At 40.3% G+C, this 13,413-nt stretch overlaps 1 long non-coding RNA gene across 3 annotated transcripts in view; it reads right to left on the reverse strand.

The window, feature by feature from the left end:
- LOC114013778 (uncharacterized) overlaps positions 1 to 13,402 on the reverse strand; it is a 35,128-nt gene extending 21,726 nt beyond the window's left edge. Inside the window, exons 1-3 of one of the 3 annotated variants that reach the window (XR_003556959.2) lie at positions 13,300 to 13,402; positions 12,687 to 12,755; positions 8,604 to 8,778 (exon numbers count right to left, since the gene is read on the reverse strand). This is a non-coding gene — a long non-coding RNA (uncharacterized LOC114013778). Of the gene's footprint in view, positions 1 to 8,603; positions 8,779 to 12,686; positions 12,756 to 13,047 lie in introns of all 3 variants that reach the window. The other 2 variants (XR_008745871.1, XR_008745870.1) reach the window with 2 other exon arrangements.
- Between the last annotated feature and the right edge of the window lie 11 nt (positions 13,403 to 13,413).

Here is a 13,413-nt window from a genome sequence, read left to right on the forward strand (position 1 = left end):
TCTTATCCTTGTGCACGTAGGTAATTTCATTAACATTCACTATGGCAAAGAGTGTTTCAATCTCAATATTTACTCTATAAGACTGATCTCTGCATTAATAAAACTAAGCTTGAGGCTTGTCCTATCTGAATGCCTCTATTCCTGACCCTCCTTTCAACATTAATATCCAAATAGATTTACGAGCAAGCTGATCTCCTCTAGAATGAAATATATCCAGACAAGCTGAACATAAAGAGGGAAGAAAATACTCTTTCTCTGCAGGAAATACATAATGCACCTTTTACAGCATTCACTGTAAAGCAGGCTGATGTGCTAGGCTTGTATACTGATAAAAAGCTGCTGTTTCAATCACTTTTAAACAGAAACTATATGAGCACCAGCATAATTTATTGACAATTAAATACATTTACTAAAGCTTCCAGTTTGGATAACTTATAAAAACTAAGAGAAATACCATGTTTCAAATATCATCTATTCTTATTGTTTCTTGTGAGTTACTGAGAGACATCTGGCTTCACAGGTATTGTGCCAAAGCCTGTTACTGTTTATATGAATGTAAACATGGTTTAACTATACTGGTTTCATTGTGTAACTGAGCTTGCCTTGCTGAATGTTCCCATAGAGGAGAAATGAGATATTAAGCATCATTCCTGAAGGTATTACGATGTGAATTTCGTCATGTCATGACAAAGGCTGCAGGCTTTCACTTCTTAATAATCACATGTAATGTTATATTTGCTGTGTTAACTTACCCAAGTGTTCAGGAGAAAGGAGAGACTTAGAGACAGAGGATGGTCAAGCCCAAACCCTCACTATCAAACCACCACACACATACTCCATCACACAACCAGTTAGGATTCTTGCCACCACTGAGACACTGGAAAGGTGAGGAGTTCTGTTTGGCATTTTGTTTTCTTGGACAGAAGCAGCCAAAGATTTCTTCACTTTACAAAGATGCCAGACTTTGCTGTCGACCTTCCCACCACCAGGTGCTGAAAGCAGCAGACCACTGTGCTGTCATTGACAAGGAAGACGTCACTGATCATCTCTGAAGAAAAACAGGTGCATCTGGCAGGCTTAACTCTTCTGTGGATCCCTGAGGCTTCCCCTGTTCTGCCAAATTTTATGAGAAAACGAAGAGACTCCAAGTGTTTCTATGGTGTGTAGGAAATGGCTGGGGCTGTGAACTCTTAAATACATCCAAGAGACAAAGGAGACTGCTTAGTCCCAGAGCCTTTGTGCCCAAAGCCCTTAAGATACCTATGGCGCACAATGCCCTAAGAAAGAAATCACAGCGCTCACAGAAAAGAGACACAAAATTAAAAAAACCCAATCCAATAGGATTTTGAGAATTCCTCCTTAGAGAAAAAAAAAATGTTTGGTAAAGCTCTTTATCCAGAGCTTTCTTGTAACATTTTCATTAGTGGTCTGGGCCATGGGGCAGGGTGTACCCTCAACAAGTTTGCTGATGATACAAAGCTGGGAGGAGTGCCTGATGCACCACACGGCCATGACAGGCTGGAGAAATGGGCTGACAGGAACCTCGTGAAGTTCAAGAAGAGGCTACGCAAAGTCCCGCACTCATGAAAGATTAAACTAACCCCCATGCACCAGGACATGCTGGGGGCCAACTAGCTAGAAAGCAGCTGTGGAGAAAAGGATCTGGACACCAGGTTGAACACAAGGCAGCAGTATGCCCTTGCCACAAAGAAGGCCAACGGTATCCTGGCCTGCACTAGGAGGAGTGTTGCAGCAAGCTGAGGGAGAAGATCCTCTACTTGGCACTGGTGAGGCCACACCTGGAATACTGCATCCAGTTCTGAGCTCCCCAGTACAAGTGAAAAATGGAGCTACTGGAGAGAGTCCAGCAACAGGCCACTAGGATGATGAAGGGACTGGGGCATCTCTCCTATGAGGAAAAGCTGAGAGAGCCAGGACTGTTTACCCTAGAGAAGATCTCCATCCCTGGAGATATTCAGGAGTCGTCTGGACATGATCCTAGGAAACCTGCTCTACGTGACCCTGCTTGAGCAGGGGGGTTGGACTAGATGACCTCCAGAGGTCCCTTCCAACCTCAACCATTCTGTGGTTCTATATCTCCTTCAAAGTGCTAGAAATAACATGTGTTATGAATAAGTACATATTGAATTACATGTGTAACCTTTTCACTTCTATTACCTGAAAAAAGCATCAGAGAAAAAGGGAACCAAATCCACCAGAGTGTGTTGTGTGTATACATATATTCATATATATAAAACCATGTCTGAGAGAGAGTAATACAAAAGCATATAACACTGTAAATACAAATGAGGAATATTTGAAACTTGTCTTACTCATGACTATTTCACTGCCACACACCACGTAAATTTATGCCTTTCCTGGTTTCTTACTTTATTCAGAACTTTGTTTTTAATTTTCCTCAGATATAGACAGATTTGGATGATTTATAAAATCTGCCAGCAAGCTGTTGCCAATTTTAGCATATACATGATTTAGACCTGGTTTTAGTTTAATTGACATTTTGCTTATTTAAAACACAAAAATTGGACACCGAGGAAAAAGCACTCACTTTTAACAGGATCGTGGAAATATTAGCAACAGCAGTCCATAAATCACTAAAAATTATTTTTAGATTCCCAGAGAACGAACAGCCAGTGTGTCAAATAGAATGAAGGTTGGATGGGGAAGGAACATGTTTTCCTGGGAACAATTATTTAGCTTCACAAAAGCAAATCCAGTTATAAAGGGCAGTTCTATTCTACCAAGACAAATTAGGAAGAAATTCTTTATCATGAGGATGGTGAGGCGCTGGCACAGGTTGCCCCCAGCAGCTGTGGATGGCCCCTCACTGGAGTGCTCAAGGCCGGGTTGGACGGGGCTCTGAGTAGCCTGGTCTAGCGGAAGGTCCCCCTGCCCATGGCAGGGGGCTGGAACTAGGTGATCTTTAAGGTCCCTTCCAGTCCAAACCATTCTATGATTCTATGCTAAGCACAGTTTCTAGTGTTCCACTTAATACAGTAAACCAAATATAAGAAAATTAATTCTCAAGCACATGAATAAGTAACAATACCTTTATCAAATACAAGACAAAACTGGGTCCATAAAAATCTCAATTTAGTGCTGTTACAGACACCAACAATTTCAGACTACAAATCTCAAGAGGAAATAAGGGAGACATGCAGTTCTATGCCACAACTGCAGACCATGTCCTTCTCCTCTACCCAAAGGCAAGGTGAATAGGGCTGCAACCAGGAAAAGAAAGGGGGGGGGGGGGGGTTAAAAGGCTCATGACGGGGCTGAGTAGGGATTGATACTGCCTGTTTTAAGGAACACCAAGCGTTATTTAACAGAACTCTGTAGAAAGAAAAGCTTGGGTAGCTCTAGCTAGGTCACAGATCAGCATTTTGTTTCAGACCAATACACACTAGCTTTTATCCAAACCTGGCCATAGTAACTTGTGGTTATTATTCATTAACACAGGGGTCAGGAGCTGTTTGTGAATTAGAACTTAATCAAGTTTCCAAAAATGCTTTTTAAATCGCATCAAAAATTGAATTGTAAAGGTGGAAAGCGTGTCACTGCCTTCTCAGATGGCCTGCAAAGGCATGCATTGTCATCTGCACACAAACACAAGTTATTCCCTTGTCACAACAGCACAGACATGAGCTTGGCCTATGTCTAGTAAAGTAGGTACAGTTGATATTTATGAGCTTTTAACATACTGAAAGTTAGCTAAACCATGCTTAATCACAATTCATCATCTCAAGAAATGGGGCCATTTTTTAGTATGTAAATTGTTTGCCTGAGTCTCAAAATACTGTGCAGGCAGTAGTTTCTCATTTGTGATTTCTCCATACAAATTTAAAGCCAACCATTTTCCAGTTCTGGTTGCGCTTAGCAGCTGTAAAATTCAGTTTATACTAACTACACATACGAGAACGACTCTCTCAAGCAGAGGTGGCTGATGAGCAGTACCCAGACGAACATCACAGAATCTTTTATGAACCTGTTATTTATGGCAGCATGACTACTGCAACCCCATCTTGAAGTAGGTGAAATTGAAAAATGGGGTCAGAAGTAAAAAAGAGGTAACATGACACAGCAAGTCATAGGTAAACGAGAATGTGAGAGTAAATCCTGTGCTTCCTGAGCTCTAGTTTCTTGCATACTCCTAAGAATGCACCCATATAGAGGTCATCTCTGTTAAATTGTTTTTGTTACTGCATGTTTGAAGTTGCTACACAAAGCTTTTGTCTACAATGCTTACCCACCATTAGATCATGCCCTTTGGCTCTACAGCACCCTGTTTAATGTTGGAGGATATCTAAGTAACATGTCTGCTACTGCATCTTTCCTCTGAGTTTTTGTTTAAGACTAGGTCTGGTTTTGTTACTATCAGTGTTTTTTCATTTTTCATGAAATATCAGCGCCACTGTCACTGGAGATGAAGTAACCATGTGTATGTCCTCTACTGCCTGCAGAGAACTTAGGTAGATTATTTTTCCTCTTTGTGAATAATGGTGCCATTTGCTTGGTAAATATAATGCAAAATCAGCAAGGGTAATGTGTAAAAACCTGCAGGTCAGCACAGATTATTACAACTTCTACATTCATGTGCAACCTGGTTGGCCAAAATGTGCCCAAGGACGCAGCAAGGTTAAGGCTGCTACAGAGATGAAATCTAAACATCATCAGTGTAATGCAAAACGCGTGTGTGGCAGTAACTGGAGACAGCCATTCACAGGGAGATAGAACTTTTGGCAGAGGTCAGCAATCTGGTCATGCTGTCAAGTAGAGTGAGTTCCATGTAACTTTGGGCATGGTGAAGAGAATACAAAAAGATGCAGAGCATTTTCCCCAGCAAATTAGCACAGGCAGCAAGCAGATATGGTAAATCATCCTGCAGCACTTTAGGAGATTATTTAGATAATAACAGGAGACACGTACCCCTGAAGTTTACTATGATCACTAGGGCAGCATATCCTTATTATTGTTTCCCACCAATATTGTTTTGTGGGGTTTAAACATTGCTTACAATGAAAATGTCATCTAAACAAATGCATCTGTTGTTAAAAAGAAATATTGAAAGGGATTTTCGGTCATGAGTTTAATTCAGAGCAGATCTCAGTAACTTTAGATTTTACCAGTACTGAAAAGCTTACGCAAAGTGAAATTGTATGGAAAATAAAGTATGTGAATCACAAAACTTGGCAGCTGGACTGTGATTCTGGACTCTCTTTGCCAGGTCTGACCATTAAAACTCAATCTCTTCCTTTTCCCTTCTGTCTTCAAATGGATTTTCAATTCCCTTTTGTTCTGTGGCATAGTTTCAACAGATGGGACAAAGAATGTTGCCCAGCCAAACTAGCCTAAAGTTTGATGATGAGAACACTTCTCTAGGCATGGGAGACGAGGGTTTGGGTATCTTCTGGATACAAAAGTTACTGAACCTCAACCTTCCCAATGCTAGAAGACTTTTCATACCATAGTACTAAATAAGTGAGCATGAGCGTCATCACTGTCACATCTCTAAAAAAAAAGAAAAAATAGAACCTCTCTGTTCTTCAAAATAGAAGTACAGCAGTGATCAAGGCATCTCCAAGGTAGAAGTTGCAGAAATGGGGTGTACCTAAGCTTGCAGGACTTGTAAATCCTTTTTTGGAAACTTAGATCAAAACTGATTAGCCTCCCTGACAAGCAAGGCCGGAAATGAAACAGAGTGCTGACTCCCAGCCGCAGTAGCCACAAGGAACAGCGTCACCTTGCAAAACATTGCACAGTCACACCGCAGGGTCCCTGCGGAGAGCTTGTAACAAAAAAAGAAACCCTGGCCCAATATGTGGCTTAAGCCAAGAGCACAGCAAAGCAATGACACCACCACTTGATGCAACGGGGTAATCAGTTATAACTCAGCTTTAACCCTTTATTGGTTTAACAGATTATATTGCATTTCTGCAAAAACTGCACTAACACTGCATTTAATTAAAAAATACTTCATTTTTTTCTCTCTGACAAATGTTAGATCATTGCTTAGGTTGCTGCTTCATTACATGCAAGTCCACATCCATAGTCTTCTTCATTTACATCTTCACAGGCTTAAAGAAACTTATGAGATCAAAGACGTGGCAAATCATTCAGCTAACACAAATGAATTAAACTTTGCTGTAGCTTAATGATTTTTTCCTTGGTAACAAGAGTGACCTGAACCTCACAGTAAGTACCTACTCTTAGCCTACCTGTCCACTAACTGTCTGATTACAACCATGGAATGGCTTACCTTAAGCAATAATGCCATGTTTTCACCCAAATCAGATTTCAAGGAAGGGAGCCTAAGGAACTATTAGCATTAAACTGCTACCCCCGTGACCAAGCCATGTGCTTTCCATTTTTACACTCCTAGCAATGTCATATCATGAGGTTTGGATGAGGCCATCCATTGTGTGAGAGATGCAGAAAACTAGCACGAACTTTCAAATATTGTTCCACTTTCTCTAGTTTTTTTTCTCTAAAAATTTTGCCAGTACTAACATAACAAGCAGTGAATAGTCCTTCTGGGGCCATTAATGACTTATAAAATAAGTGATTTTATTCAAATTGTACTAGCAAATCCTTTCTTTGCTTGTTTTCCTAGCTGCTTTGCACATGGTCCCACTGTCCACCCTGAAGTTATTTTTTTAAGGGCAAACAGAATCCAAAATAGTCTTCCCTGGTTTCTTAAGTGGCTGCCAGACTGAAAATGAATCAAGGACTAAACTCTAAGAAACACTTACATACTTACTCATTATTTGATGAGTGTCATTAAAAAAATAATTAAGTGGGACATTTCACCTTCCTGTGATCTACTCGATTAATAGAGAGAGAAGAGCTTCTTTACACTTCAAGCAGAATTGTATAAGCTTTGTACCTAGCTCAATGGTGTTCTTGTGCAAAGCCATCTTCTTTAATTGCTTTTAAGCTATCAGTGTTAGTAAGCAAATATTGCCACAGTTTTCAGAGGAAGGTATTTTTAACAATCCATGTCACTTCTAGATTGTTCATATTTATTCTGCTATTAACCAGCAGAGCAGACAAGTTCTGGTGAAGACATCACTGAATGTTTAGAAGTCAGGCATTGTCTCTGTGCTATAGGATTAGATTTCCCAAGGCTGCAATGTGCAGTGAGAGACGCCAGTAGTGAGATGGAGAGGAACAGCTCAAGGTATAGTCCCAGCACAATGGCCTGGGTGCCTCACGAAATATTTTAGCTCATCTCACTGTCATGACACATCGATGGCCATTTGTTCTTCCATTTTTTTTTTAAAGAAAGGCATGCATAAATTTCTCAGAGCACACAAAAAAAGATGCTTTTCTTGAAACAAATTACGTACTTTGAAGAATTCCTCCTTCCATACAGGAATAGCTATCTTATTTAGAAAGTTATTCTTTACCATTTTCTTAATCTGTCCAATACTTAGGAGATAAGAATTTGAATATTTTGCATGCCTGCTTTCCCTAATGGTTATTATTATGACAACCAGGCACTTAACTCGCCCGGGGATTTAACGGTAGAAAAAAATGCATAAACACACCAATTTTCAAAAGGAAATTAAGGAATTACTCATATTTTTGCTTAAAATATTTCTAATGCTAATAATATGCTTTTCACAATATACTTACCTCTTCAGTCATCATAATTCTTAGGCATTATGTAATACAATTATGTAATTGTATTCCTTAAAACAGAATTAATTGAACAAGTCCACCATGGTTATACATCAGAAGTGACCCAACTGGAAAGCAATTACTAAATAACAATTGTCACCTAACATGCTGTAAACATACAACTGGATCCTATCAAAATTCCTTATGGCACTATCAAGGTATATTTACTATGCTACCAATCTTCTGGACCCTTTTGCTCCTCAGTATCTGATGACCCATTGACAGTCTAAGCCTCTGCTGATAAATCTCTTGTAGTACTCTTTAGAAGACCTGTTTTGAATTTAAAGCTAAACTGTGGTATACTGGCTTAGAAAGTCTAAACCACCTGAGAACTCCTCAGTTTTCCATTAATTTATCCATATGAAAACTTCAGATGTGACAGGAGTTAACATGAACTGGATTAACATTCATCTTTCAAATTATCAACTTTCAGCTTGGGAATTTAGTTGTAAAGGGGATTAAATTGTTATGAGCTGGATTCAGTGGATTTCACATTACTTGTTACCACTGTAACATGACATCATCACGTACTATGGATTTTTCAAGGCATAAAAAGCTCATTCAAATTCTGCTTTTTCTGAGTCTGAACAGGATTCCTGTCTTCACTTGAAAACTTTAAAAATAATTGTTCATCAGTTAGTCTTGAGTGCAACAGCAACAAAAAGTAAACATCAGAACTGGGTATCAGGTTAAATATTTCCTTCATTCTGGAACAACGTTTTTAAAACTAGCAAAAGAAATGCATCTAAAACTTTTCTAAGCTGAAGTAGGTAACAGTGAGACGAACTCACAGCAGTTCAACACTGAACTGAAACGATGCAGATAATATATGTGCCTGCTGCCATCTCCCGGTAGTTTAGAGGTAAAACCATCATAAATGTACTAACTTTTTTCCTACTTACCCTTTAGAAAAAAATGCCAGGTCTTCGCCATGGGCCGGGGGTGTGGGATGTGGAGAGAAAGACACAGTTGAATGTTGTTTTACAGAAGTATCTTTCAAAATGCTCGAAATCCACAAAAAGTTCTTTCACTGTACAAGGCTGCCAGTATCTGGATGCACCTACCTTCTTACATTGCCTTAAATAAGGAAACATTAAATCAAATCTCTTTCATCTTACAGAAGAAATAAGTAGTTATCTGAGTAAGTCTAACTTCAAAATACATTCAGTACCACTGATAACATTTTAATTGAAAATTAATTTTAAGTTTCTACACTGTGTGTAAAACCAAAATAAGGAAGTCCCTTTGATAAGTCTACTCATATTAGAAGTTACAGTGCAGCTTATTAGCCCATACCAACTTATTTTAAAATACTTTTTTTTTAATGAATACTTAAAATTCAAGACAATCTTTCCCAGTCGCACCACTCTTTCACCCCTGTCCATGAAAGAATACAGTATTGCTTTATGCAATAAAATTCCATGGTTTATGTTTTAAAAAATAGCATTAGCCAGCTTGAAAAGAAATACAGTTATTTTGACAGTTGCCACAAGGTATCTGTACTTACCCTGCAAACTTTAACACTAAGACTGTTGAAAACAAACTGTACCAACAACAACAAAAAAGAAAACAAAATGAGCTTGGTAATAAAATGTCTGTCAAAAAGTGCAGTATTTTACATTGATTCTAGAGTTAATTTCAGAGAAGAATACATCACCAAAGGAAACCTGTGAGAGGACTATGAAGACACAATGGAAGACAGTAAAAAAGCTCACACACCCCAAAGCAATTTAAAGTTAGGAAAGTAACTTACAGACTTAGAAGATTTAAAAATAACTCTTACGTAAAGGAACAGTAATGGTACTTGGCTGTGCTGGTGGTCTACCTGATGTCCAGGAAAAGCTTCTCCTGGGAATCACCCAAATGTCACATCCTCCTATAGCACAGAAACTAAACAGCTGACAAAGAAAGTAACAGTTTCACCAAGTATCAGGGAAGCTCAGCCAACTGAGGACTGCCTCACCTGGCAGGTCACCTACAACAACCACAAGCTGGGCTGAGAGAGGGAGCAGAATGCCTAACCTGCAGAAAAAGAATGAGCTCAACACTTGCCATGGAGTTTGAGTGCTGGCAGCTACAGGGATGGACAGCATTCTAAAACCCTAAGGAGAATCAAAGCAATGCAGAGAAAATAAGAGGGAAGAAGGCAAAAGGACTAGCTATTTCTATGGGCTCGAAAGTACGGGATCTCCTCCTGAAGCATGGGAAATCACTCAATAGAGCTTGAGGTCTAGCAGAAAAGGTGAAGCACTAAGGCTCTGTCGGTCAGGGTAAGACTTCCTTTCTCTGCACAGGAAAAACTGGCTTTACTGAGGCTTAATATGACAACTTGTTAATGTGATATGAGGGCTTTTGTAGCAAACAGAACTTTCATTTCATAGACTATTTTGCTCTGCAGGAAGGAGAGACCTGTCCACATGATCCTGAGGAGAAAAAATCCCCAACAATTGGGAACAAACTCTACAAGTGGATTATGTCTTCCGCTGAATGACTATGGGAATGTGACCTGGGTTGCCTTAAAAAATGTGAAGGCGTACCAGTGATATGGACTGTTCTAGGTTCGTTGACAATTGCTATGGAGAAGCAATCATTAAATGCTGCAGAAGAGCCAAGCTAAATAGGGAACATTTCCTTCCACAAAAAGAGAATTAAAAAAACTCTGTCATAACATGAACCAATAATTGACAAAGAGAGCAATGACTAAAGAATCGTAAGAGACCTAAATTAAATACAACTGGGATTTCACATTCCTTATGAAAATTAAGGTTTTTAGCATGAGATAATTAAAGCAAGCCAGCTCCTGGTGTGCCAGAACATATAACTCACCCTGTCAACTTCGTTCCTGAGGGTCCCTCAGAGCTGGTCAGGAAGCAGGCTGGCAGCCACAGAAATTATTCACTAACCCGTGGCAGGCTTTCTGCTGCCCTCCCTTGCAAGAGCCCTGCAGCCTTCCTTCTGTCACGTAGCTGTACATGCACCATCATCGCATGGAGCGTACCCATTCAGTAACACGACTAAAGGACTTACGTACTTACAACCTCATCACGCTTGACCGGGCTGCAGTCAAGTGGTGGCCACAGATCAGTTACACAACAGATAAGCATACATTCCCTGGGTGCCTATGTTGAGGGGTATTGGACTGACCTAGCCAAGAAGCTGAGTGACACTGACCTAAACAAAGTGAAGAAAATGAAGCTTTATGGAGCTTAGGCCTCGTAACAGAGAAACAAAGATGAGATAATCAGAGAATGTGAAGGGAAAAGCAGCAAACACACATTGTCAATAACTAAACCTTCACACTATTTTGGGGGGGGGGGGGGTGTGTGTGTGTGTGAAGAACATCTCGATGACACGAGAAGACCACGAAGAACATTCTAGTAGAAGAAATACAAAGGCTAAGAAAAAGCAGGACACTACTTAATGGAAAAGACTGAACTTCTCAAAACTAATGAACCAGTCATGGAAAAATAATATGTTAGAAGGCAAAGGGAAATATTAGCAGCTTAGGAGAAAGGAGAGGTATTGAAAACATGCAGTTCTTATCATTAGATTACATTGCAGCATATATAAGAAATGTAAAGAAGAGCAGTAACTCATTGTAAAAGGGAAACATTTCCCTAAAGAGTGAGAAAAATTAAAATTCCAAAATGCAAAGGTGTTGCTTGGGTTTGTGGTTGTTGTTGCTTGTTGGAGGTTTCTTTTGGGTGGTGGGTGGGGGCAGATGACACATCAGGGCAGAAACCAGTGTTAACTGCTATACAGAACTGGGAATAGAGAAGTGATCCAAAACTCTGTGAAATACCATGCCAGGTTCACTGAAGGAAGCTTAGTTTTCACGGAGGTACTGGGGATCATCACCACCTCTCAATACCTGCCAGATGAATCTTGCAAGGAATAAAGATGCAATTAAGCCTATTGTTGATAAGCATATCTGCCTGATCATATCAACAACAGATCTTCAAGCTATCTACAATGAAATGAATTTGCTAAACCAAGAAGCATTCGGATTTTTTTCTTCCATTTGGTTTTAACAATAAAAAAAGCTAGAGGAGAAACATTTAAGTATTAATCATAAGTTCTACTGTTTTTGCCTAACCTCAGGCAACTGGGCTTTCAAGCCCTTATATATTTACCACAAAAATGAGCAGCTCACCAAAAACCCCAGAGAAAGCAAAACAGATGAAAAGCCAAGTGGGGGGAAAAAAAAGGGGAGTTGAGACCATTTTAGCATAGATGAGCACAATAGTACATAAGGTTTGAAGCAAAACAGCCAATATACACAGCTATCTAGCTTCTAGAAGCTGGGCTTCAGATGAAAAATGCTTCCATTACCATAGGCTTTGAAATACACCACTCAAAATATTTTATTCAGAAGATAAATGAGTAACTCAATCACTAGTGATCAAGACCCAGAATAAAGTTCTCTAGGTTAATAACTGAATTATTCAGACGCTTTCAGAACTTCAGCATATGATTACAGGTCTGCACTATTTGTTTTAAATCACAGCACCCTGAAGCAACTGTACTTCCTCTTAGAGCAAAAACTGGAACAAACCAGGAGTCTTAGCTTTTGAGAAAAAATATTGTATTATGATAAAATAAGCCATCACACCATTGATTCACTCTTTTAGCACTTGGCCTACTGTGCCGTGTATTGATCATATGACTTTTGTCCTAGGCTAAAAAGGTCGCTTAATTTTAAGGCTGTTCTGATCACTTTAGGGCATCTAACGCAGGTGTATCTTAGATGGTAACGTCTACTCATTCCAGATGCTTCAGAAAATCCTATTCAGGGAAGGATTTCATTTGCAGCTCTTCCATGCCCAACAAACCCATTCACTTTTCACGTATTTGCTCAATGTTACCAGCTGACTAGCTGGCCACCTAGTTACTATCCCAGTAGACTATGGCCTCCCCTCTTTTTGATACTCTTCAAATATATGAACACTTAACATTTACTTGCTGTTTTGCTTGGTCTTTCTTACCTATTAGCCTCTGCTACAGTTTCCTCCGTTTGATATCCACCGCCAACTGCAGTATCTTCTTTGGTGTCCCTGTAATAAAATGATTGAAGTGCTTTGACAAACTAGCAATTGCCCTTCACCATGGCAGCCAGGCAGCAGAGTGGGTATGCCCTGAGGGGTGAACTTGTGGGCTCCCTACCACTCTAAATGCCTCTTAACCCCTTTCTTTGTGTGTTACCCACTACCCTACGGATTTAAGGAAAAAGTGTCCCATCCTGCCTTCCCCGGTTCTCCCTGCCTGCCTTTTAATAGTGCTTGCAGAAAAGGCCAGTTTTTAGTCAGCTACCACATGATTTACAGAGTGAACGCTACCAAAAGTCACCTAGAGGTGCTTGCTTCGCTTCATTCGTGCCTGGAAAGCATCACTTCAAAGTTCAAAAGCGCCTTCATAAGGACGAATGTACCTAAACACACCGGAAGCAAACTTCCAACAGCACTTCCAGGGCGAAGCCTCACTGCACCCCCAGCCTGCTCTTCCCTCAGCCCCGCCACAGGTGACGGCTCGGCCCCGCGCCACGCCACGCCGACTCGAGCTGGTGGGACGTGTAACGCGCTAAAACCTTTGTTTTCTTACAGGTCGCCGCCCAACCTGCAGCTTTCTATCGATAGCAGCCCCGCTTCGCCACAAAAGTCGGGCCGCAGCCAGCGCACTCCTTCCCCTCATGAACCGCCTCTCCTCAGGCGCGGC

This window comes from Falco peregrinus, chromosome 2, assembly GCF_023634155.1.
Source record: "Falco peregrinus isolate bFalPer1 chromosome 2, bFalPer1.pri, whole genome shotgun sequence".
Classification (NCBI taxonomy): Eukaryota; Metazoa; Chordata; class Aves; order Falconiformes; family Falconidae; genus Falco; species Falco peregrinus.